The sequence below is a fragment of the Phyllostomus hastatus genome, unplaced genomic scaffold, assembly GCF_019186645.2.
Source record: "Phyllostomus hastatus isolate PE091 unplaced genomic scaffold, TTU_PhHast_1.1 phas_contig_254, whole genome shotgun sequence".
Classification (NCBI taxonomy): domain Eukaryota; kingdom Metazoa; phylum Chordata; class Mammalia; order Chiroptera; family Phyllostomidae; genus Phyllostomus; species Phyllostomus hastatus.
Window position 1 is genome coordinate 16,046,009 of NW_025333810.1, and position 25,613 is coordinate 16,071,621.

Genomic DNA, 25,613 nt, shown 5'->3' on the forward strand with positions numbered 1-25,613 from the left:
CATGTGCCTTGAAACTCTTCTGGCCTCTATTCATTACTCAGTTCCAAAACTACTTCACATTTTTAGATATTTGTTATAACAGCACCTGATCCAGTACAACTTTCTTAGTACATTTAGGCTAAACAAAATACCATACACTGGGTGGCTTGTAAGCAGCATAAATAAGAAATTTATTTCTCCCGGCACTAAAGTCTGGGAAGTCTCAGTTCAAGACACAGGCAGACTTCCTGTCTAATGAGGGCCCACTTCCTGGTTAATATAGATAACCATCCTCTTGCTCTATCTTCACATGCTGTAAGGGATGAGGGAGCTCCCTGAGGTCTCTTTGGTAAGGGCACTAATCCTATGCATGGCATAATCATGTCCCCAACATCCTACTGCCCAGTATCATCACATTGGTGGGGTTAGGATTTCAACATGAGTTTTTTAGGGAAACAACATTCAATCTTATACAGCAAGGTCATTGGTCATTTTTGAAGAGAGGTTTAAGTGAAGTGATAGCATTAAAAAGCTTGACTTGAGCAGTAATGGAACCTGAGAATTTAGAAAGCAAATATAGAATCTTAAAATTTTTCACTGTAAATGGGAATAGGTAGATAAGGCTCATTCCTTTGTAGTTATCTTTTTTATAGTAATTGTACCATATTAGGTAATTTCCAGTAGTACTTCAAAAGTTCCAGTTGTTCCATATCCTTACTGACACTGGGTATGGTCAGTTTTGTGAATTTTAGCTATTCTATATCCATTAATCTATTGATGGATACTTAGGTTGCTTCCATATCTTGGCTATTGTAAATAATGCTGCAGTGAACATAGGGATACGTATATCTTTTTGAATTAGTGTTTTGGAATTCTTCAGATAAATATCCAGATATGAGATTGCTGGGTCATAAAACAGTTCCATTTTTAATTTTTTGAGGATTCTCCATACTGTTTTCCATAGTGGCTGCACCAATTTATAATTTCATCAACAGTACATGAGGATTCCCATTTCTCCACATCTTTGCCAGCCTTTTTTTTGTTTGTTGATTTATTTATAATATTTATTCTGACAGGTGTGAGGTGATATCTCATTGTGGTTTTAATTTGCATTTCCCTGATGATTAGTGATGCCGAGCATTCTCCCATATGCCTATAGGCCAACTGTATGTCCTCTTGGAAGAAATATCTGTTCAGGTCCTCTGCCCATGATTTAATCAGATATTTTTGGTGGTATGAGTTCCTTATATATTTTGCATGTTAATTGATTATTGGATGTATCATTGGCTGATACCTTCTCCCATTCAGTAGGTTGTCATTTTGTTGATGGTTTCCTTTACTGTGCAAAAACTTTTTAGTTTGGTGTAGTTCCACTTGTTTATTTTTTCTTTTCTTTTCCCTGCCCGAAGAGACATATTTAAATAAATGTTACTAAGACCAATGTCAAAGAATTTATAGTGTATGTTTTGTTCTGGGATTTTTGTGGTTTCAGATCTTATAATTAAATTTTTTAATCCATTTTGAGTTTATTCTTATATATGGTGTAAGAAAGTGATCCAGTTTCATTCTTTGTATGAATCTGTCCTTTTATGAAGAGATTGTCTTTGCCCCATTGTATGTTCTTGTCTCCTTTGTCATAGATTAATTGACCATACAGACATGGGTTTATTTCTGGGCTGTATAGTTGGGCACATTGATCTGTGTGTCTGTTTTCATGTCAACACTGTGCTGTTTTGACAACTATAGTTTTGTAGTCTAGTTTGACAATAGGTAGCATGATACCTCCAACTTTGTTTCCTTTCTCAAAATTGCTTTGGCTATTTGGGGTCTTTTGTGGTTCCCTGTGAATTTTATAATTATTTGTTTAAGTTCTGTGAAAAATTCCATTGATATTTTGATAAAGAATATGTGGTACATATATGCAATGGAATATTGCTAAGTCATGACAAAGAACAAAATCTTGCCATTTGCAACAACATAAATGGACGTATTATGCTTAGTGGAATAAGTCAGGCAGAGAAAGACAAGTACTATATGATTTCACTTATATCTGGAATCTAAAAAACAAAACAGAAACAAAGTTATAGGTACAGAGAACAAATTGATGGTTGCCAGGTGGAAGGGAGTTAGGAGAATGGGTAAAAAAAAAGTGAAAGAATTAAGAAATATAAATTTCCAATTATAAAAATAGTCATGGGGATATAAAGTACAGCGTAGAGAATATAGTCAGTGATACTGAAGTGATGATGTGTAGTGTCGAATGGGCACCAGACTTCATCAGGCTGAGCACATTGTAAGTTATATAATGTCTAAGCCCATGTTGTACACCTGAAATGTACAATAATGTTAATATGTTAATATAATATATATTAATATAATAACATATGCCATCTATAATTGAAAAGTAAAACAATTTTTACATGTTAGCTAGTCTAATGAATAGGTAATATCTCATGATTTTAATTTACATTTCCCTGATGGCTAATGGTATTATCATTTTATGTGTTTAGTAGCCATTTGTATAGTTTTTTGTAAAATGTCTCTTCAAATTTTCTATTTTTACTGTGTTTTTACTCTTTATAGTTGAGTTACATGAGTGTGTTATATATTCTGAATACAAGTCCTTTGTCTGATATCTGGTTTGCCAATACTTTCTCATCATCCATGGCTTGTGTTTTTGTTTTCTTAGTGGTTTCTTTCAATAAGAAAAAGTTTGCAATTTTGAAGAGATTCAACTTAATTTTTATATGCTTCATGCTTTCAGTATTTTATTTAAGAAATCTCCCTATTCCAAGGTTGTAAAGTTTTTCTTTTATACTTTCTTATAGAAGTTCTCTCATATTATGTATTATGTTTATGTCTATGATACTTTTTGAATTAAATGTTGGGCATCATGTAATGTGAAAGTTGATGCTCATTTTTTCCCTAAGAATATCTATTTGATCCAGCAATATTTGTTAAAAACAACTCCTTTTCCCATTGACTTTCATTGGCAACTTTGCCTAAGATCATTTGACCATACCTACTAGCTTTATCACATAGTTGGTCAGAAAACCAGTAATCCCTCTTTACACACATACACACATGCATACATATACTATTTCTTCCTCCAATAGAATTCACCAGTGAAACCATCTGGGTCTGGGCTTTTTCTTCTTGGGAAGGTTTTGATAACAAAGTAAATTGCTTTAATAGGTACATGTATAGAGTTATTCATACATTTTTTTTCTTATGTCAGTTTTGGTATGTTGTATTTTTAAATATATTTATTCATCTCCATATACTATTTTTACATAAAGTTATTCAGAGCATTGTCTTATTATTCTTTAATATCTATAATGTTGACAACCACTTTTTAATTACTGATATTGGTAATTTACATTATCTCATTTTTTCTTAATCAGTCCAGCTAGATTTTGTTAATTTTGTTGATCTTTTCAAAGAGCCAATTTTTGGCTTTGCTAAGTTTCTCTATGTCCATTTTCCATTTCATTAATTTCTCTTCTTATCTCTATTATTTCTTTCCTTCTGTTTAATTTGGATTCACATTGTTCTACATTTTTCTAGTTTTTTGAAGTGAAGCTCATGTCATTTTTTATCTTCCTTCTTTCCAATGTAACTGCTTAAAGCAGCTTTTTCCTCCAACCACTACTTCAGCAGCATCTCACAAATTTTTATGTGTTGTATGTTTGTCATTCACATTCAAAAATGTTTTCTGCTCTGGCTGGTGTAGCTCAGTGGATTGAGCGCCAGTCTCCAAACCAAAGGGTTGCAGGTTCAATTCCCAATCAGGGCACATGCCTGAGTTGTATGCCAGGTCCCCAGTAGGGGGCTTGTGAGAGGCAACCATGCATTGATGTTTCTCTCCCTCTCTTTCTCCTTCCCTGCCCTTCTCTCTAAAAATAAATAAGATCTTTTAAAAAATGTTTTCTAATTATCCATATGATGCCATCTTTAGCCCATGACTGCTATTTAATTTCCAGATATTTAGGATTTTCCTAAGATATTGTTATTGATTTCTAATTTAATTCCTTTATCATCAGAGAATTCACTTTGTATGATTTTGATCCTTCTAATTTTATAAAAAATGTGTTATATGGCCCCGCATATGGTTTACCTTTGCCAGTGTTCCATGAACACTTGGGAAAGAAAATGTGTGTTCTCTAGTTTTTGAATGTAGTGTTCTATAAGTTAGGTCTAGATGGTTGATAGTATTATTCAGATCTTCTACATTTTTATAGGGATTTTATTTTATTGTTCTATCATTTGCAAGAGATAAGTGTTAAAATCTCCCACAGCTCAGAGAGGAACCTAAGACTCCTCTAGGTTCATACTGAGAATCTCGGCATGCACCTCTCCAGCTCTCCCCTGTGGGTTCTCCTCTCCCTCCCCAGCCCTGGGAGCCTCATTTTCCTCCTTCCTCTAACCAGAGACACAGGGATATTTCTTGGAGTTTTAGGCACTTACAGTTTGGCTACTGATGTAGTACTCCAAGATCAGGGATTTCTGTTGGGGAATAACCATAAGGGAAAAAAGAAAAAATGAAAAACTCATCCCTGTGCAATCACTTCTGAAAGTTTAACTTCTTTCCACAATCAGACTACTAGGGTTCACTTTCCAGATTCCTCAAGAAGTTGTTCTTTGTATTTTGTTCAGTTTTCAGCTGTAATCAGTGGGAAGAAAGGGGCATATGTGGATGGAGTTTGGTGCCATACTAATAATGAAACACCCAAAATGTTTTATAAGTTTTATGTAGAAAAACTTTACCCTTTTCACCAGGAATTCTCAATTTTGTGTTTTTTCCTAAGAACATTAAAATATATATGTGTGTGTATATATATGTATATATGTATATATATACACACATATACATATGTATACTATCTTGTTTCTTATATCACTTTCAAAGTTATTTTGCTTGTTTTGCTTTGAGATTACTTATTGATTCAACTAAATTTTTTTTAAATGTTTGACATGGGATGAAGTAGAGATTTGACAAATGTTGAATCATTATGCTGCACACCTAGAACTAATATAGATTGTAGATCAGTTATACCTCAATAAAAATGGTAGTATTTTATTTAGGGTTTTTGTATCTAGCTTTATTTAAAAAAAGATCTATTATGTTCTCTTTTAAAAAATATTCTAATCTGATTTTGTAAAATCCATAAAATGTTCTGATGCTGGCTTTTGATTGCCTTTTCCACTTTGTCTATGTTGTTGGTCTATTCTTCTTTTAATTTTACTTTATTTTTAATTGTCTTTATCTATTTTACAGAGAGAGAGAGAGAAATGTTGATTTGTTGTTCCACTTATTTATGCATTCAACTGTTTGTTCTTGTATGTGCCCTGACTGGGGACTGAACCTGCAATCTTGGTGTATCAGGGCAATGCTTTAACAAAGTGAGAGCTACCTGGCCAGGTTCTGTTTTTAATTTTTTCATGCACTCTTATTAATTTATATTTCTAGTAAAGTCAGTTATTTATATTAAAAAATTACTTTGTGTAAAAACTTCTCCTTAAGAAATTCCCGTATTTATGGTTTTGATTTTTATTATTTATCACATTAGCACAGGTGACTTTTATTGGCATTTTTAAAGAGGCAACATTTGACTTTACATATGTATTCTATTATGTGCTTATATTCTAATTGATTAATTTCCATTTTTATCTTTTGAGTCTTCTACTTTCTTTGGGTGTATTTTTTATTATTTCTCTACTTTATCTCAACTATTCAATTCGCTTATATTTAATTTTTATTTATTAAATACTTTTAAGTTTAGCTTTTATTGACTGTATTTTTAAATTTTGAAGTGAATAGATTTTCCTCTTTTGTTTTTTTTTTTATTCTTTAGGAGGTTTTTTTTTGTTTGTCTTATCTTATTGCAGTTTTTGTCCACCTCGTACATATTTTTTGCCTACTTGCATTGTCTACTGAGAAAGGTTTGTTAAAGTCCCCAAATTAGGATGCACTCATGTTGCTTGACAATCCCAGCACATACATCCCAAAATACCTATGGATTATACTCAGAATTCCAGGGAGAGAGAGCTGGGAAAACAATGCCTTTTGGCAGCAATTTCCAACCTGTGTGCTGCAAAAATTTTAAACCATGCAACACCTGGCTATTTAGTCAGAGGCTCTGACCTCTTTTCTCTTACATTGTCAAATAAAAATGACAATAGCCAACACAATAGCTGTCTGGTGTGAAATGCATCAAAATTATACCGGTTTTTTGGGGTCATATCAGCAAAAAATGTCATATACTTTTTGGTATGTTGCAGAATTTCAGTAATGAGTTTATGTGTGCCATGAGATGAAAAAGGTTGAAAATTGCTGCCTTAATGCAACGTTTGTAGCATCATCCCTTTACTTCCCTAGCTAGAGCCAAATCAGCAGTACCCTTGGCAAGCCAGACCCTCTCTAGAGTAACTGTATGTTATTAATGAACAAAGCAGTCTCTCTATGTAACATTCTTTGTAAGATTTCCTTGATGTGATGAATAAAATTGAAAATTACCTGGTGAAAGTCTCTGTATACACTCTGAGCACTCATTTCCTTCCGTAAGGCACAAATGTCTAAACTGTTAAACAACCAGACAACTTTTGACCATAGTAAATCTCCTTTACAGAGAAAGGAAATTTGACTTGTAAAGAGGTTGAAAGTGTCATGGCTTCAAAGAAAGTTTTCTAAAATAAATTGTAATTAAAGTTTATTTTAGTTCATAATCTTCATATACACTAGATAATTTCATACTAGCAACAATTCTGTGACTAAACTAAAAAGACTTGACTAACACTAGCATTCTGATAGGTACCATCGAGTATTAGGGATCATAAGTGACTCACTCATTCAAATTCATGCAGCTAGCACTCGATGAAGTCAGTATGGGAACACACATCTTAGGACAGCAAGGCCAGGTTACTCTCCCTTTATCATAGCACTTTTTTTGCTATTTTGAGACTTGATTTTCATGGGGAAATGGTCCTTGGATTTTAATTCATGTAGATGATGAAATTTTGGAAATGAGGAATTCTTCAGATGGAGTTGTTCAATTGATATTGCTTGATTTTAATAGAAATGAGCTAGATCTCGTCTAGTCACCCCCTCTTCCTTTCTACCATGATCTGCACACCCTGGGCTCCTTATGCTATGAGATTTGATTGGGCTGGCCAATGGGAGTGCAATAGGAGCCTCCAGCGAAGAGGAGAGTGAGATTTGGGAATATATTCCCATCTCTTCCTGGCAGGTTGATTTGGGATGACCGTGTGACTTAACTGAAGATCCCAGCTCTTGTCCACAGCCTCTTTCACCCAGTTCTTCTTGTCGCTATTCCAGTAGCAACTTCCTGCCCTAGCCTTCTCAAGTCTAGGGTGGGAACAGTTCCCTAATGTTACTCTCCCCCAGTACTACTCCATCCTTTGAGGTTTCTCTGTACCCTGCTCACACCTTTGTAAGAGTTTCTTTTTAAAAAGTCCTCAAATTATCCTGTTTGAATATTCCATCCATTTTTTTGCAAGGACTCTGACTGGTAAAGGAAACAAATTACTCTTAAAGTTTATAGCTTAAGTAAAAAGAGATGGGGTGCAGGGACTAGTTTCCCAGCCAAGCCAAAAGCTTTCATATGCTAACGCCTGATTACTACAGTTTTGGAAAGGAGTTGGTTCTTTTAATATATTCTACATTGGGGATTACATATTTTCTGAACCAAAATCATAATCAGATCCAAGAGATTTCTAATACTTTATATATTGTTAATAAAATTTATTAGTAACAGGGAAAAAAGAGAAACACCCCTTTCAGTTTCCAAAGCAGAAAGAGAAAAAAGTGCAGTGCTCCTAAATCATTGTTTCTGTGCAAGCTTCTTTGCCATCCCACCCCAAAGAATCCCTTCGTAGAGTTAGATGCTCCTGACTCTGATTCTTTGGCTAATGAAACCAGGCGTGGGTCACTGAGAGGGCTCACTTTCAAAATCCAGTGTGAGAAGAGAGTGGGAATATTAATTACATGGCAACAGAAGAGCTGAAACAATACTTTTCCAGCAGGCAAGGTAGCTATGTATGTGTGCAGATTCTCTCTCTCTCTCTCTCTCTCTCTCTCTCTCTCTCTCTCACACACACACACACACACACACACACACACACACACACACACACAGCCAGCCAGCCAGCCAGCCAGCCAGCCAGCCAGCCAGAAAGGCAAACCTGCAGAGAAAATGGTATAATTCTCAGAATTCATTCTGGTGCTTGGGGGCTAGACGGGAATGCAGGCTATTACTTTCCTTCTGAGCCAGGGCAGGATGACATGCTGACATATCTGCTATTTTCTGCCAGTTGGCCATCATCTGGATGGGTGGGAAAATGCACTTCGCTCCCATTCTCTTCCCTTATTCCCCTGCCCTGGGTTACTTTTTCATATGATGCCATAAGGAATATATGATTCAAAAAATAAGAAAGGAATCAAGCTGCCTAACTGATTAATCAATCAAAACTAGATCTCCACTGTGACAGTGGAGAGGAATGTTACCCTGCAGTGGATTTGTTTTCCTGTTGTTTGTGCAGGGGTAAGACTGACTACGTTTTCCACTTTCGCATTTTAATGAGAAGGGGGACTGAAAATTAAAACATCATGACTGTGGTCACCAAAGGTTGTAACATAGAAGCAAAACAAGACTGGGTCATTTATACTAACAATTTTCAGTCCTGAAAGTCTCTGTGTTGCCATTCAAGGTAATGAGAAAAAGTGTTCTACTGAAATGTAAGTTTTAAAATATAACCAAAGACACTGAAATAGAGAACAGGCTGACAGTGACCAGAAGGGAGAGGGAAGGGAATTTCAGGGGAATTTCAGGGGAAAAGGAGAAGGGTTGGCAGGAACAAGTATAAAGGAGACATGGACAAAAACTAAGGGGGCTGGAAATGGGAGGGAGGTGGAGAGGGATGGGTGGGTGGGCTGGGATGGGAGTAAAAGACAGAAAACTGTACTTGAACAATTATTAAAATAAAATTTAAAAAAAAGTTTAAAAAAAGAAAAAAATTTATGTTCTCGAACAACAATTATGGATTGCTATTTCCTTGGTTCTACTGTTAGCAGTGTAATAGATATTTCCTCAGACTGCCAACTTAGAGGTACAAGGATAGCACAAATTAATAATAGAACGTCAGCCCTTGCAAGTTTAGACCAAGGGAGGTGAGAGTAAGCATGTAGAAACTAAAATTATGATTGCTAAAATTAACATTTATTTCCTAATTTCTCAAAGTGAATAGAAATAGCTATACTTTAAATAAAAATTGATATATTGAGACCCATGGGTTTAAACATGTTATTTAATACTATAAATGCAATTGCTATTTGAACTGAAAATAATGTATTTCTTTCAAATGTCAAAGGAGACAAGGACAAAGAAAGGAGATACAAGATATTAAAAGCAGAAACTACCATTGGTGTGACAAAAAAATTGCATATATTGGGTTAATGACAAAAGCAAATGTCATAATGATCTACTAAATAAATAAAATGATAGAAAAAACTTTATCCTAGCATCAGGCAGAGATAATTTCAAGCTGAAAGTCCTACATCACTTAATAGTATAGGTTAAAATCTATATAGAAGTTATAATTAATTCCTCATTTCTTATTGGTAAAAATATGAATGAAATATAACTTTACAGAAGATAAAAGATATATTTATGAGAATACCATAATAGTAAACATACTCCTCACTTTTAATTCTTTGTGTATAAAAAAAGGCAAAATTTACATGTAGTATATTTTAATAGTAATATGTGTAACGATAATTAATAGATATGCATATGTCAAATATTGAACCCTAGACACAAAGAAATGCATCTTTTTCCCAAGGACCCATAGATACTCAGAGAATTTATCATGTTTTTGAAACAATAAAACTACTAAGTTCCCCAAAATAGAAATACTACAGGCAACCTTCTCTGACCCTATGCATGCATGCTAGAAACAAATAAGAAAATTAGAAACAAAACTTTATTGAACAATTTCAGGTTAAAGAAACAATAAAAACACAATTATAGAATGTCTAAAAATAAGTGAGAAAAAATTTAAACTGTATAATTTATATTACTAAAGATGAAACAATGAAAATAACTGAATAGGTGCCACTTGTAAAACAAAAAATGTATATGAAAATAAACTTAAGAAAAAACAGAATAAAATTTTTTTAAAAAAAGTAAGAAGTAAATATCCATGAAGAGATATGATATATTATTGAATTGATTTAAAAAATTCAAGATCTGGTTCTGTGGAAAAACAAAAACAATTAAATAAATAAATCATTTACTAAATATGAGAGAGAACAAAATAGATAAGTAACACAAATTCATAAAATAAGCAACAAAAAGGGTAAATTACTACAGATAATAAGAAAGTCATGATAAGAAAATCCTTTGCAAACTCTATACTAAAAACTTTTAAACCTTGGATTTCCTTTATTCCAGGAAGAAATAGCTTGCAAATTGTGAAAGAAATTGTGAATGTTGTCAAAATTTTTCAAAAAGCTTCTGACACAGAAGGTGTCTTTGGTAATTTTTTTTATTCTTCCAAGAAACTGATTATTCCAATATGATCTAAATTTGTTCCAGAGCAACATAAAATAAGAAATTCTCTTCAAATTCCTTTATGACACCAGCATATGTGTGATGGTAACATAGAACAGATTCTCCCTGCCCCCGTCCCTCTCCCCTCCTCTCTCTTTACTCACAAATATTCTGATCGATATATTAGCAGAGAGAACTTAGCAGTGCGTTAACAGAGTACTACAACATAATCAAGTAGAATAAATTCCAAGAATCTATCCAGTTCAATATTGAGAATACATTGATCTCTTTCAATCAGGCAGATCATGTTGATACTAAAAGGTATTTGATTAAATTTATAACCTATTCCTGACTTTAAAAAAATTTAAATCTCCCAAAAATATTAAGTAAGAAGATATTCTTATTTAATGGGGACAACTGGAACTGAACAACAATAAAAATAAATAAATTTTAAAAAGTGAAAAAAAGATATTTTATCATGACAACAACCTAAACTTGGCAAAAAAAAGATGACATAAGAAAAGTTATATTCAAAATAGTAATAAAATATAAAAAAATGTATGTGAATAAACTGATTAAGAAATACTAAATCTTTAAAAATGGAAAAATTTTAAGTTAAAATTTAAATGATTAAAATTACCTTCTAAATGTACAAAAGTGATCTTCTAATTAATATTTTTTCATCAGTATTATCACATTTATTAAAGAGGCAGTACAGACAACTTATTAAAAACTTCTACTAAAAGACATTAAATATAATTTTTTAAAAGATTTATTTATTTATTTTTAGAAAGAGAAGGGAGGGAGAAAGAGAGAGAAACATCAATGTGTGGTTGCTGGGGGCCGTGGCCTGCAACCCAGGCATGTGCCCTGGCTGGGAATTGAACCTGCGATGCTTTGGTTCGCAGCCCATGCTCAATCCACTGAGCTACGCCAGCCAGGGCACATTAAATATAATTTAATAAATGAAAATATATGTCATGTTTTAGGTTACAAAAACTCAATATTTTAAGGTTATTCATCTATTCACTTTCTTCAAAATAATCTATAATACACATTTTATTTCATATTGAAGTAATATTTTCTTCAGAACTTAGAAATTATTCTAAAATTATTTTTTAAAATAGATAAATAAAAAAATCAAGAAAATCTGGAAGGACTAAAAAATAACTATAAGAATACTTATCCTATTAGATAATAAAATGCATAAATTATAATACCTAAAGCAGAAGTGCTGTAGGAGGCACAGACACAGCCTGAACTGACACATACTGAAGTCGTCAGAAAGAGGCCCAGGGATATATGGTAGTGATGTGTGTGATAAGATGGCATTTCAAATTGGTGAAGAGATTAATAGAATTTCCAATAAGTCACGTGGTGATTACTGGCTAAACATTTGAGAAAAAGAAAGCTGAATCCCTTATGGGAAAATAATTTTTAGATGGATCAAAGACTTAAATTCATATTTTTGAAAAGACAAGGGAAGGAAACAAAGAAACTAGAAAATACTACAAGAAAATAGGGGTGAATAATTTTATAATCTTAGAATGGGAAAATCTTTCTAAACACTATAAATAGTACAAGATCCATAATTAAATTTTGGTAAGTTTTGTTACATAATAATGTAAACTTTCTGTACCATGAAATAAACTTTTAAAGTAAATCCAAAAACAAAATACAAGCCAACAAATATAGGAGAAAGAGTTAGTGTACTGAATATATGAAAAATTCAAGCATATCAAGGAAACAGTGAACCATTCCAACAGCTATAAGGGTAAAAAAAAAAACAAACAGGTAGTTCAAAAAAGGAGAAGTACAATGACTGATGAATATGTGGAAAATAATCACTTTCACTAAAAGGGAAACAGGAAAGAAATTAGACATACTATTTTCCACTTGAGAAATGAGTAGATGTTTATGTGACTGTGGGGAGTGCTGGAGTGTCCCAGTTTCACTGGTGTGAACCTGACTCTGTGTTTCAGGAGGGCAGTGTGGGTGTGTGTATTATGTCTTCAGTTAGATACCATTGGCCTAACAACTTCCTTTTAAAATTTTATCCCAAGTAGAAAATTGTATAGATTAAATAAATATATATGTATGAAGATTCTCTTTAATGGAAAAAAATAATCTATAAAAGTCCTTCAGTATAAAACTGGTTCAATAAGTTACGATAAAAATTGTAGAACCATCAGATATCTAATAAAATAACAATGTAGACCTGACTATAATTACCCAGAAAGATGCTTATGACATTTTATTTTGGTCAAGAAGGTTAAAAATGGTAGGTAAAGAATAAACTGAAGTGAAATTATGTGTAATAAGATCCAACTATATAGATGTACACACAGAAATATACAAAATTTTACCACTGTGTGTCAGGTATTTCCCTTCAATACAAGTAACAGAAACTCAGTGCAAATGGATTTAAGCCAAAGGGGAACTTCTGGGATGAGATGGCTGAAAAGTGTCGATTTTGGGTTTGCTTCCAGACACACCTTTTTCCCAGGCTTCAACCAGGGTCATCGGGAAGAGCCAGTTTTTCTCTGTTCCCAAGCTTCTGCTCTGCTTTTTCTGTGGTGGTTCCATTCTCAGAATGTTATCTCTTCCTTGGTGGCAAGATGACTGCCACAGGTTTTGCCTCTCCTCCCCTCCATTTCAGCACTAACATGAAAGAGAGAAAGTCTTTTTTCTGATTACTCAATTGAAAGCTCCAGGTTCATTGGGCCTGGTGGACATAATTTGGGACCTGTGCCCATATCGAAATCAACCCTGTGATGTAGAGAAATGTAAGATTCGTATCAGCTTAGGCCTCTGTGTCCCATGTTGCAATATATATCCACAGGATATATATTACCCACAGGTAATACAGGATAATACCTGTAACTTGGAGTCTGAGAGTTAGGTGGTATAGGGGAGAGTGTCCAGGTCTCCCTGGAGGAAAATCGTGGTATTATTATTTCCCAGAGAAGGATAGTGGATGCTTGGCTACTACAGGAACTAAAGAAGCTTGTCCTTTCATGATGATGATTCTGGACATATTTATTTTTTGCTTCCTATTTTTATGTATTATTTGAGAATTTACCATTTTTTAATTAGCAGAAACTATGGAAATTATTAGCATGTATCATTTTTATATTTAAATAACACATCTATTTTCTTTTTTTTATTTTTTGTATTTTCTTTTCTTTTTTTTTACTTTTTTTTATTATTATTTTTTTAATCATTGTTCAAATACAGTTTTCTCCTTTTTACTCCCAATCCAGTCCCCCCTCCCACCCTCCCCAATTCCCTCCCATTACCACCCTCCCCTTAGTCTATGGCCATATGTCCTTTAAATTTGTTCCTGTGAACCCTTCCCACTGTCCCCTTAAATTCCCTCTTCTCTCCCCTCCAGTCACCATCAGCCTGTCCTCTATTTCAGTGTCTTTGGTTATATTTTGCTTGTTTCTTTATTTTGTTATTTAGGTTCCTGTTAAAGGTGAGATCATATGGTATTTATCTTTCACTGCCTGGCTTGTTTCGCTTAGCATAATGTTTTCCAGTTCCATCCATGCTGTTGCAAAGTGTAGGAGCGCCTTCTTTCTTTCTGCTGCATAGAATTCCATTGATAGCACATCTATTTTCAATATAAATAATAGATATTTATCTCACTACTCCATGCTATGTTTGCTGTTTTATATTTTTCCCTTGTCTATCACTTATTTTTCTTTCCTGTAAACCTTTCAGTATTACTTTTTTCTGTTATCTGTCCCATAGCTGTTATTCAAGCTTTCCAAAGTCAGAGGCACAAAAATCTGTGCAAAAACTTGAAGCTATTACCCTAGGAAGTGTGTCAGAGAAAAAAGTGCAGAAGTAAAGAAATAGGTGGTGACTCAAAAATGTTAGATGGGTGCATTAGGGGACTCATTTTGAATTACATTTGCATAACATAATTTTTACTTTGCTTGCAAGTTCATAAGCAATTGCAGGAGAGGAGGGTGTCTTTCCAAAGCCTACTTGATACCGCCTTTGCTGAGTGGTTTATTTAGATCAGTGCCTCAGAAAACTCTCAAGTACACATGACTCACCTAGGGACCTGTTAAAATGCAGGTTCTGATCCATATGTCCATGTTGGGACCCAAGATTCTTCATTTCTCACAAGCTCCCAGGTGATGTTAATACTACAAGCATACAGGCCATACTTTGAAAAGGGAGGATTTGAATAACATTTTCCTATCTATTAAGTAAAAAATTAAGCTAGCCATAATCTGCATATTTTTCATTAAAATTAGGAAAATGTGAAAATATACTTTAAATGATTCCAGGTTTATTTATATATGCCATTATTTTTCTACTTAGTGCTAACTTTTTAGAAAATCAACAAAAATGTGATTCTATGTTACCTCATCTTAAAAGAAGTCAAATACTTCAATTCTCTCCCCTACTCTCTAATATAAAATCCCAAATCTGTTTTTACATTAATTCCATAAGGAAAAAAAATGCTTTCTTGCCATCTTAAGTTCTATTTTTCTTGTTCTGAAACCAAAGATTATGCAATTCAACTTTGAATTACATGGGAACTGTGGAAAATCCTTTCTTGTTTGAGGTTTTGACAATGTACTGTGTCAAGGGCAAACTCAGGAGCCATGGGTTTTTACTTCATTGCTGCTGACCAGGGTGATCAGTAAGGCAGGAAGAGCAAGGTACAAAGGACTTCTCTAGAAGGGGTGTTTTAAAATTCAGCTTCCCAGTTATGTAAAATAGTGGCTCTTCTTCCTCACTCTGGATCCACTTGACCTTGGGCAGCAGAAAGAGCCTAGCCCTGGTTTTAAACACCAGTAACAACTGAAGGTCCAAGCCATTTAACCTGTCAGAAGGCAATTTTTGTGGCTGCATATGAATTCGCCTTGTGTTACAAACATTTTAAAATGATTTTTAATAATGTTTATGGTTTTAAACTTCACGTACCCTCTCCAACTCCAGGACTAAGATGAATATTATCTGAGAACTAAGATCATGGGCAGGAGTTTGCCTTGTTCAAGAGGAGGGAGGGAGGGAGGGGGAGAAGGAGGGAGGGAGGGAGGGAGGGAGGGAGAGAGGTGGGGGAGAGAGTGATGTCATTCTTCAGTTCTCCAATTCTCCAAGCCCCTGATAGTTTGTGTGCTTTTCTGTCATCTTGCCCCAACAGCCAAACTTGCTTCTGGGGACTCTAGAAGACAATTCCAAAATGGTAGCTCTGCTCTAATGTTTTTAATGTAGAAGCATCACACTTGCCATTGAGTTCCTATTTCTGTTTTTTAATATGGCCTCCCTGCTGGGTGAGCCATGATGCTACTCCCATTAGAATCCTGACTGCATATACAGGCTTCCTTGCCTGTGTTCTTCTCTGACTCCTACCGACGCCCACTGGCTGGATAGTCTTCACCTCCTGACTTCTTTGGCTATGCCTCTGTGAAAGTTACTACACTTGCTAAGAAGACAGAACGATATGGTAACATAAGCATTTATAACAACAAGAAAGCTTGTTAATGAGGAAAAGTATCACCAAAACCTACACATATTTTTGCCAGAGCTTTGGTAACCAAAAACATCTCATAGTAACAACTTCTTTCTACTGTAAAATAATGACACTTGTTTGGTCGTGGATTTTGGTCATTGGTTCAGGTGGCCAAAATCCTAATGTGCAGGTCTAACCTTTAGCATTGCTCCCAGAGCACAGAGACTCCCACAGATGCTCTCCTGTGGGCAGGTACTTTCTCTCCCTCTTCCCTCTCTGGGCCTCAGACACCTTGGTGACTGGGGACCCTACAGGAGTTGTGGAGTTAATGACTCTAGAACTGTATAGAGACAGAGTCTTGCATACGTATGTGACGAATTTTTAAATGTATAAGGAGAAAAACTTTTTAAGTTCATCAGTTTTGGGGTACAAAAACTTAAGCTACTGCAAAAACAAAGGATTTAAATATGTTTTGAATAATCCATTTATTCTAGAGCATCTGGCAAACATAAGCTTGGAAGTATGGAAGACCCTCCGTGTTAACAATGGCCACTTTCCAAAGAACAATAAGGGACATATATTTAAAAACAACAACAACAACAAAGCACAAAGCACAGTAACATGCCACAGAAGTAACGACTGCAGGAATTATAAAGGCTGGTGATAATAAGGGGAAGGTTATGCCTTTAAGTCCTGCCAGTGAGATCCAATGTAATGAAATGAGGGTTTAATTAGGAAAACAGAGATGACTTTCACTTCTATTTTTAATTTCATGGATGAAAAGTAAGCCTCAGAAATATGAAAGAACCAAATAAAGGCATCAAATAAGAATAACTTAAACTTCTTTTCCTGTCCTGGTTTGCAGGGGACTGGAGAGTTTTAGAGCAGAGGATCATTTGGCAAGCAAGAAATAAATATAAGCAAACTGAAGTCCTTGACTTTGCCTTAAGTGGCAAAATGCATGATGAAGACAAGACTGAAGGAGTCTGAGTTGTATATAAACATGGAGGCAATTATTGTCCTTATTTATTGGCTCATAAAGCATATCTTGCTTAATACAAGGTTCTGTGGTGGAAAGCAGAAAGTCCACTAAAACCCAAAGTGAGGACATTCTGAGGTGTGAAACCCTACAGAGAGTATTTTCAGTTACTCAGGAAAGAAAATCTGATATGGAGATCTATGGATATGAACAAGTTTCACTAGATAAGGGTTATAATTTCAAAATGAAGGCTATACCATGTGCCAGGATGGCAATAATATGTTGAACCTCAATAAAAATTTAGGCTAAAGCATTAAAACAAATTAAGATGTTTAAGATTTAATTCATTATTTTTATATTATTTGAAAACCTTTTTCTGGATGAGAGATGGTGGGGGTGGGGTGGGGAGGATGAGGAAAGAGCTACAGAAAGAGAAGTGCCACAGTGGTTAAGTAAAAATCAGTTAATCCAGAGAAACTCAGTGGGAGGTCTCTATCATATTTTTTTACATTTTGTAATAAGCCCTAAATTGTATTGGTCTCCTTTTCTCCTTTAAACTGGCAAGTTTATGTGGCTGTGTTCATCTATACCCAGTCTGAATGGGCATTCACACAAACCAAAAAGTTAAATTTTTTTCCCTGTCTCCAAGACATTTTAAAACTAATTTATTTTACTTTACATCATCATTAAGGAAGATTATTTAAACAGAGGCACAGTCTACTCTTTGAATATCCTACCCTGGGACTAAAATTAGCAACTAAACCCTTGCATTTAAACCATTCCAAGTTTTGGATCCAATCGTATTAACCTTTCTACCAGTTTTCCTGCTCAGTTTAATCTGATAGCCCCGAGAGATGGGTTCTGAAGGAAAGCCTGAGCTGTTGGGGAAGGAAGTGGTTAAGGAGGAAGAAGTACATTTCTTGGCAGCGTTTCTGAGCATGCAGTGATTTTGCTCAGGCTGGAGTAGATAGAGCCTAAATATCCCTGTATCTGAAAGTGTAATTTAGGGGAGTCAACAGGCTTACCAGCTATAAAGTACCTCATAGTCTCACTATAAGTTTACTCATCAAGGATACATTTGTTAATTAAACATTTTGGTGAGAGGGGGCATCTATCTTGTGCAGTTTTGGCATTCATGTAAAGTTGGGGGGATGGGGAGTCTTTAATTTCAAGAACAGACTGACCTCTCATTTTCCAGACCTTGTCAAGAATGCAAATGGAAGCCCCTGTACCACATGTCTAAATTTCAAAGCCATAAATTAAATGTTTAAATAACTCTATCAAGATATTGTACATACCCAAAAATTGTGTATATTTAAGGGATATATTGTGAAAAGATCACTACAGTCAAGTTAAATGGGTTATTTACCACTTTCACATAGTTACCATTGTGTGTGAGTGTGAGAGAGAGAGTAAATAAAGAAGATGAGTCTACATTGTACATGGGAATGCTCAAGGTCAAAAGTAGCCATGACAATCTCATAGATAATAAATTTGATAAATTTACATTAGCAGATATCAAGACATATCATAAACATACTAATAAAACAATATGGTATTTAAAAAAGGAGAAACAAGTCAAGGGAACATTGTGAAGAATTCAGAAACAGGCCTACACCCAAAAGGACATTTGATTTGTGACAATAATGGTCCTGCCCAGAGTGGGGAAAGGGAAGTCTTTCCAATAAGTGACAATGCATCAATGGGCTAACTAGATATGGAAATAATGAAATTTGATACCCAAACATCAATTCCAGGTGAATTATAGATCTAAATGTGAGAGGGAAAGCATCAATGGCTTCTAAAAGATAGCATGGGAACATCTTTCTGGAATTGAAGGGTGAAAAGATATTTACAACACAACATAAAAGCACTTAAACATAAAAATATTTACAAATGAACTTCATGAAAATTAAGTTCTGTTTATCAAAAACATCATTTACAGAGTGTTAAGCCAGAACATATTTTCTATACATATATCTTGCAGGATTCAGGTCCATACTATATAAAAGGAAGTCCTACAAATAAGTAGGAAAAATATTGATTACAAAATAAAAAATGGGCAAGAAATTTGAGTAGATACTCCACAAAATGGGATAACCAAGTGGCCAACAGAAGCGAACATGTGCTAAACCTGTTAGTCATTGGGAAATGCAAGTCAAAACCCCAGTGAAGTATAAAAACACATTTACCAAACTGGCTACAATTTTCTAAATGATTATCAGTATCAAGTTTTGGAATAAATGTAGACCTCTTATACTTTGGGGATGCCAATGTAAATTGGTACAACCACTTTAGAAAATTTATCACAATGTATATTAAACCTAAAAAAATCATATTCAGTAACTACTGGATACATACCCAGCAGAAATACTTACATATAAAGTCTGTCCAGAAGGTATCCAGCCATGTCATATGAAAAAGAGACATTTATTAAAGACGTACAAGATACAAGAAACATTGTACACCTCAGTCCAATGATACCTCAGTCCCCTTCAAAGTAGGCACCTAGGGACTTCACAAAATTCTCCCAATTGCCATCAGCTGCCCCATCATATTCTCCTGAATCTCATCAATGGTCTGAAATCTCTTCCCTTTCAAAGGTGATTTCAGTTTTTGGGAAAGGCCAGAAGTCGCAGAGTGCCAGATCTTGGTTGCAGGGTGGCTCAGTCACTTGGGTGATTTGATGTTTCACCAAAAAACTCTGCATGAGATGTGATGCATGAGCAGGCATGCTGTGGTGATGAAGCTGCCAATCACCAGTTTCCATTCCTGATGCCTTCTGAATAATCTGAATAGTTTCTGAGGAGGAATGTTCACATTTAATGCAAAATTTGATGCAGATTTGTTGTACTTGCTCATTTTGAATGCAACAACCACACAGTACACATGCTCACTCAACAGCATCTACCACCCCCACTGACTAGTACAATGAAGTCATTATTGTTCTCGCATGTGCATTCTGGTCACTCTCCTTGGCTGCTAGGTTACATCAATGTCACACACACTGTTCTCATTGTATTAACCATGGCTGGACTTTTACCAGACAAACCTTTGTATATGTGTCAAAACAATGGACAAAAATGGTCATAGTGGTATTATTTGCAATAGCCCCAAACTGTTCATCACTAGTAATAAAGATAAATATATTGTCCTATACTTATACCATGAAATGATGTTCAGCAATGAGAATGAACTACAACTACATGCAACAGTATGGATGAATCTCATTGATTATATTGCATGAAAGCAAAACCATTACTATAGAATGAGCAGCCAGAAGGGAAATAAAGGCAGGACCCTCACCATTGCAATCTAACAAAGAACTTAATACAGGAGGCTGGAAGCAAAGACTCACACGTTGACCTGGTAATTCTGAGCCTGGTCCATAAGGCTGCCAGGCATTCCGAGCAATACAAGTAAATATGATAGTGTAAGAGAGGAGATGCCCTTGAAAGTCTGTGTGCACCATCTCCACTAGCTGGGCAAAGGAAAACCTTGAGACTGTGTATGCATCCCAAGGCCTGGAAGGGGAAGAGGAGTCGTCCACAGTGCCCAAAGAAAGGCCCATAAACAACTTTGGTTAACTGCCTGCCTCCTTCCACGTATGGAAAATGAACAGAGTCTAGAGCAAGGTAAAAATTTGGGCCTAAGAGACCCTCACCCATACCTACATTTGGGTAGTCACATCTCCCTGGAAGGAAGCTGGCACCACCTTTACCCATCAATCAATATGTAACTCCCTCACCCCATTCCACCAACTGTATATGGTAAGTCCTCAGAGCAAAGTCTTGGCTCTTTTTGCTGCACGAGGGGCCTCTGACTGCTCAGCCTTTGGCCACCAGGCCCCTGGCCACCCCTGTATTAGTCATCCATCTTCTAGCCACTTGGCCTCTGGCCACCCTTGCCTTTGCCTTCCCATGAAAACTTAGCACTAATAAGCCTTGCCTACATGCTAGTTGGCTACCTGATCTGTAATTCTTTACTACATCAGTAAAAAGAACTGAGTGTCTTCCATAACAAAACAAAAATAGCATGTTCTATTTCATAAAGTGAAAAACACACAAACTAACCTACAGTGCAGATGTTTGATGTGGACCTTTGGAGCAGAAGAAAAAGAATGACCCAGACGGGGCATGAGCTGGGTGTCTGGGATGCTGACAGTGTTCTTCTGGATTGAAGAAGGTCACTATGTAGAAATGTATCAGGTTGTACAGTTATGACTGATGTAGTTTTGACCAATGTTAAATATTTTGGTTACAAGTGTTTAAATGCTGTAAAGAAAATAAACAGTGATAGAGCAAAGGACAGCTAGAGGAGGGGTTCAGGGAACCCCCTGTGAGTAGGTAGCACAGGAGGGCAGTTCTAGAGAGTAAGGAAGAGGCACTTGGCTAGGGAAAACTGTGTGGCCCCTGCAAAGGTGAGTGTATTCCCTCACTGTCGCACAGGTACAGGGTTGTTTTCTGCCTAGTTCTTTACTGCTCTTGTCATCTATCAAAGAGCAAGACTCCATGACACAAAATTAATGCATTTTGAGGGACTACAGATCTAAAGAAGACCCAGAAATAGGAGCTGCTGCCCAGGCAATGCACATGTGTAAGGAGGAGATATCTGAGAAGAGAGAGCCCTGAGGGATAGCATGAAAGCCCTGCCCGAGGAGGAGAAAATGGGAGAGATGACAAAGAAAGGAAGGAAAATTACGAACCTGATCTTGCCTTCCTTCATAACTTCACCTATCTTGATCTCAGAGATCAAGTGCTAGAATGAGGGCCATAATATCAAGAAAAAAAATTACCAGGAAAGAAGAGAGCATTGAAAATTAGCTGTAAAGATGAAAGATGGTGGCTTGACTCTAGGCAGCGTGATTCGCAGCTTCTGTGAAGAGGAGGGAAACTTGCAGATTGGTGGAGGAACAGAGCAAGTGGCCTAGGTTACTGAAACATTTTTTGAAAACAGGACATCAAATATTATAGCAATCATTGAAAAACCAGATGAGTAGGGGGAAGTTGTGAACACCAGGATACATGAAGGAGTTGCACCAATGAATCTCACAAGTATTCTACCACAGAAGTTCACACCATAATTACAGGGCACTAGAACAGATCAATTTAAGAAACAGAGGCTAACAAGAAGAAACCCATGAACAATGAGAAAACAAAGAAACAATCCCCAATTGAAGGGAAAGGAGGAAGCCTCAGGAAAAATGCTAAATGAAATAGAGGCAACTCAATTATCAGATAGTGAGTTCAAAACAATGATTATCAGGAAGTTCAATGAACTCACAATGAGCGATCAGAAACTAGAGGGAAGCTACAACAATCTCACTGCAAACTATATAAACATGAAAAAGGGAATAGAAACTCTCAACAAGGGCCAAGAGAAAATGAAGAATGCCATTTCTGAACTGAGGAACACAGTAGAAGGAATGAAAAGCAGGACTGATGAAGCAGAAGATCGGATTAGCGAGCTAGAGGACAAAGTGGAAAACAACACCCAAAAAGAGCAAGAAAAGGAAAAGAGGCTCAGAAAGAATGAAGAGGGATTAAGAGAAATGCAAGACAATATGAAACGTAATAATATCCATATCATAGGGATACCAGAAGGAGAAGAAGAAGAACAAGGGACCAAAAACCTATTTGAAAAAGTAATGAAGGAAAACTTCCCTAATTTGATGAGAGAAAAAGTCACACAAATCCAGGAAACACAGAGAGTCCCAATCAAGAGGAACCCAAAGAGGCCCACCTCAAGACACATCATAATTAAAATGGCAAAATTTCAAGACAAAGAGAGAATCTTAAAGGCAGCAAGGGAGAAACAGGAAGTAACATACAAGGGAGCCCCAATAAGGCTAACAGCTGACTTCTCAATGGAAACACTTCAAGCCAGAAGAGAATGGCAAGAAATATTCCAAGTAATGAGAACCAGAGGTCTGCAACCAAGGCTACTTTATCCAGCAAGGCTCTCAATCAAGATAGAAGGCCAAATAAGAAGCTTCCCAGACAAAAGAAGTCTAAAAGAATACACCTCCACCAAACCAGCTCTGCAAGAGATTCTAAAGGGACTGCTTTAAGGAAGGGAAGGAAAAGAGAGAGAGAGAGAGAGGAACACACGTACATAAAAGACAATGAATAAGTACCTATTAATAATAACCTTAAATGTAAATGGATTAAATGCTCCAATCAAAAGACATAGAATAGCTGAATGGATAAGAAAAAATGACCCACATATATGCTGTCTACAAGAGACCCACCTCAGGATAAAAGACCTGCACAGGCTGAAAGTGAAGGGCTGGAAACAAATCTTCCAAGCAAATGGTCAAGAAAAAAAAAGCTGGGGTAGCAATACTCATATCAGACAAAATAGACTTCCAAAAAAGGTCCATAAAGAGAAAACCCAGAGGTCACTTCATAATACTCAAGGGAAGAATCCATCAAGAAGACATAAATATTGTAAATATATATGCACCCAACATAGGAGCACCCAAATACATAAAGAAAATCTTAGAGGACTTCAAGAAAGATATGGACAGCAACACAATTATAGTGGGAGATTTTAACAACCCCACTATCACAAAATGGACAGATGTTTCAAACAAATTATCAACAAAGATATTGTGGCATTGAACAATACCCTTGATGAAATGGACTTTACTGATATATTCAGGGCCCTCCATCCAAAAGAAGCTAAATACACATTCTTTTCAAATATACATGGAACATTTTCAAAGATTGACCACATGATAGGACACAAAACAAGCCTCAAGAATTTCAAGAAAATTGAAATCATACCAAGCATTTTCTCAGACCACAAGGGACTGAAGCTAGAAACCAACCCGAAGGAAAAAAAACCCAAAAACACTCAAAATCATGGAGATTAAATAGCATGCTATTAAACAATGAATGGGTCAAGAATGATATTAGGGAAGAAATCAAAAGGTTTCTGGAAACAAATGAAAATGAACTCACAACAACCCAAAACTTATGGGACACAGCCAAGGCAGTCCTGAGAGGGAAGTTCATAGTGATACAGGCCCACCTAAAAAAGTTTAGAAACATTCCAAACAAACAACCCAACCCTACATCTACAAGAACTCGAAGAACAACAACAAAGGCAGCCCAGAGCAAGCAGAAGGAAGGAAATAACCAAGATCAGAGCAGAATCAAATGACATAGAGACTAAAAGCACAATTCTAAGGATCAAAATGAATCCAAGAGCTGGTTCTTTGAAAAGATAAACAAAATCGACAAGCCTTTAAGCAGACTCATCAAGAAAAAAAGAGAGAAGACCCAAATAAACACAATCAGAAATGAAAGAGGAGAGATTACAACAGGTACCACAGAAATACAAAGGATTGTAAGCAATTACTACAAAGAACTGTATGCCAAGAAATTTGAAAACCTAGGTGAAATGGACAAATTTCTAGAAAAATATGATCTTCCAAAACTCAATGAAAAAGAAGCAGAAAGCCTGAACAGATCAATAATAGCAAAAGAAATTGAAGCAGTAATCAAAAAAACTCCCAACACACAAAAGCCCTGGACCAGATGGTTTCACAGGAGAATTCTACAAAGCATTTAAGGAAGAGCTAACCCCTATCCTTCACAGACTATTCCAAAAAATCCAAAAAGATGGGAGACTCCCAAACTCTTTTTATGAGGCCAACATCATCCTAACTCCAAAACCAGATAAAGACACAACAAAGAAAGAAAACTTCAGGCCAATATCACTGATGAACATTGACGCTAAAATCCTCAACAAAATACTGGCAAACCGCATCCAACAATACATTGAAAGGATCATACACTATGACCAAGTGGGATTCATCCCAGGGATGCAAGGATGGTACAATATTCGCAAATCAGTAAATGTAATACATCACATAAACAAAAGCAAAGACAAAAACCACATGATCATATCAATAGATGCAGAAAAAGCATTTGATGAGGTACAGCACCCATTCATGATAAAAACACTCGGCAAAGTGGAAATAGAGGGAGCATTCCTCAACATAATAAAGGCCATATATGAGAGACCTACAGCCAACATCATACACAATGGGCAAAAATGAAAATCTTTTCCACTAAGATCAGGAACAAGACAAGGCTGTCCACTTTCACCACTTCTATTCAATATAGTACTGGAAGTTTTAGCTACATCGATCAGACAAGAAAAAGAAAAGGCATCCAAATCAGAAAGGAGGAAAGAAAACTGTCACTGTTTGCAGATGACATGATAGTGTACATAGAAAATCCTATAGACTCCACCAAAAAAACTGCTTGACCTAATAAATGAATTTGGCAAAACAGCGGGATACAAAGTCAATATCCAGAAATCAAAGGCATTTCTGTACACCAACAATGAAACAGCAGAAGCAGAAATCAAGGAAAAAATCCCATTTGAAATAGCAAAAGGAAAAATAAAATATCTAGGAATAAACCTAACCAAAGAGGTAAAAGACCTGTATTTAGAAAACTACATAACACTGAGGAAAGAAATCAAGGAAGACACAAACAAATGGAAACATATACCGTATTCATGGATGGGAAGAATTAATATCATCAAAATGTCCATACTACCCAAAGCAATTTACACATTCAATGCAATTCCTATT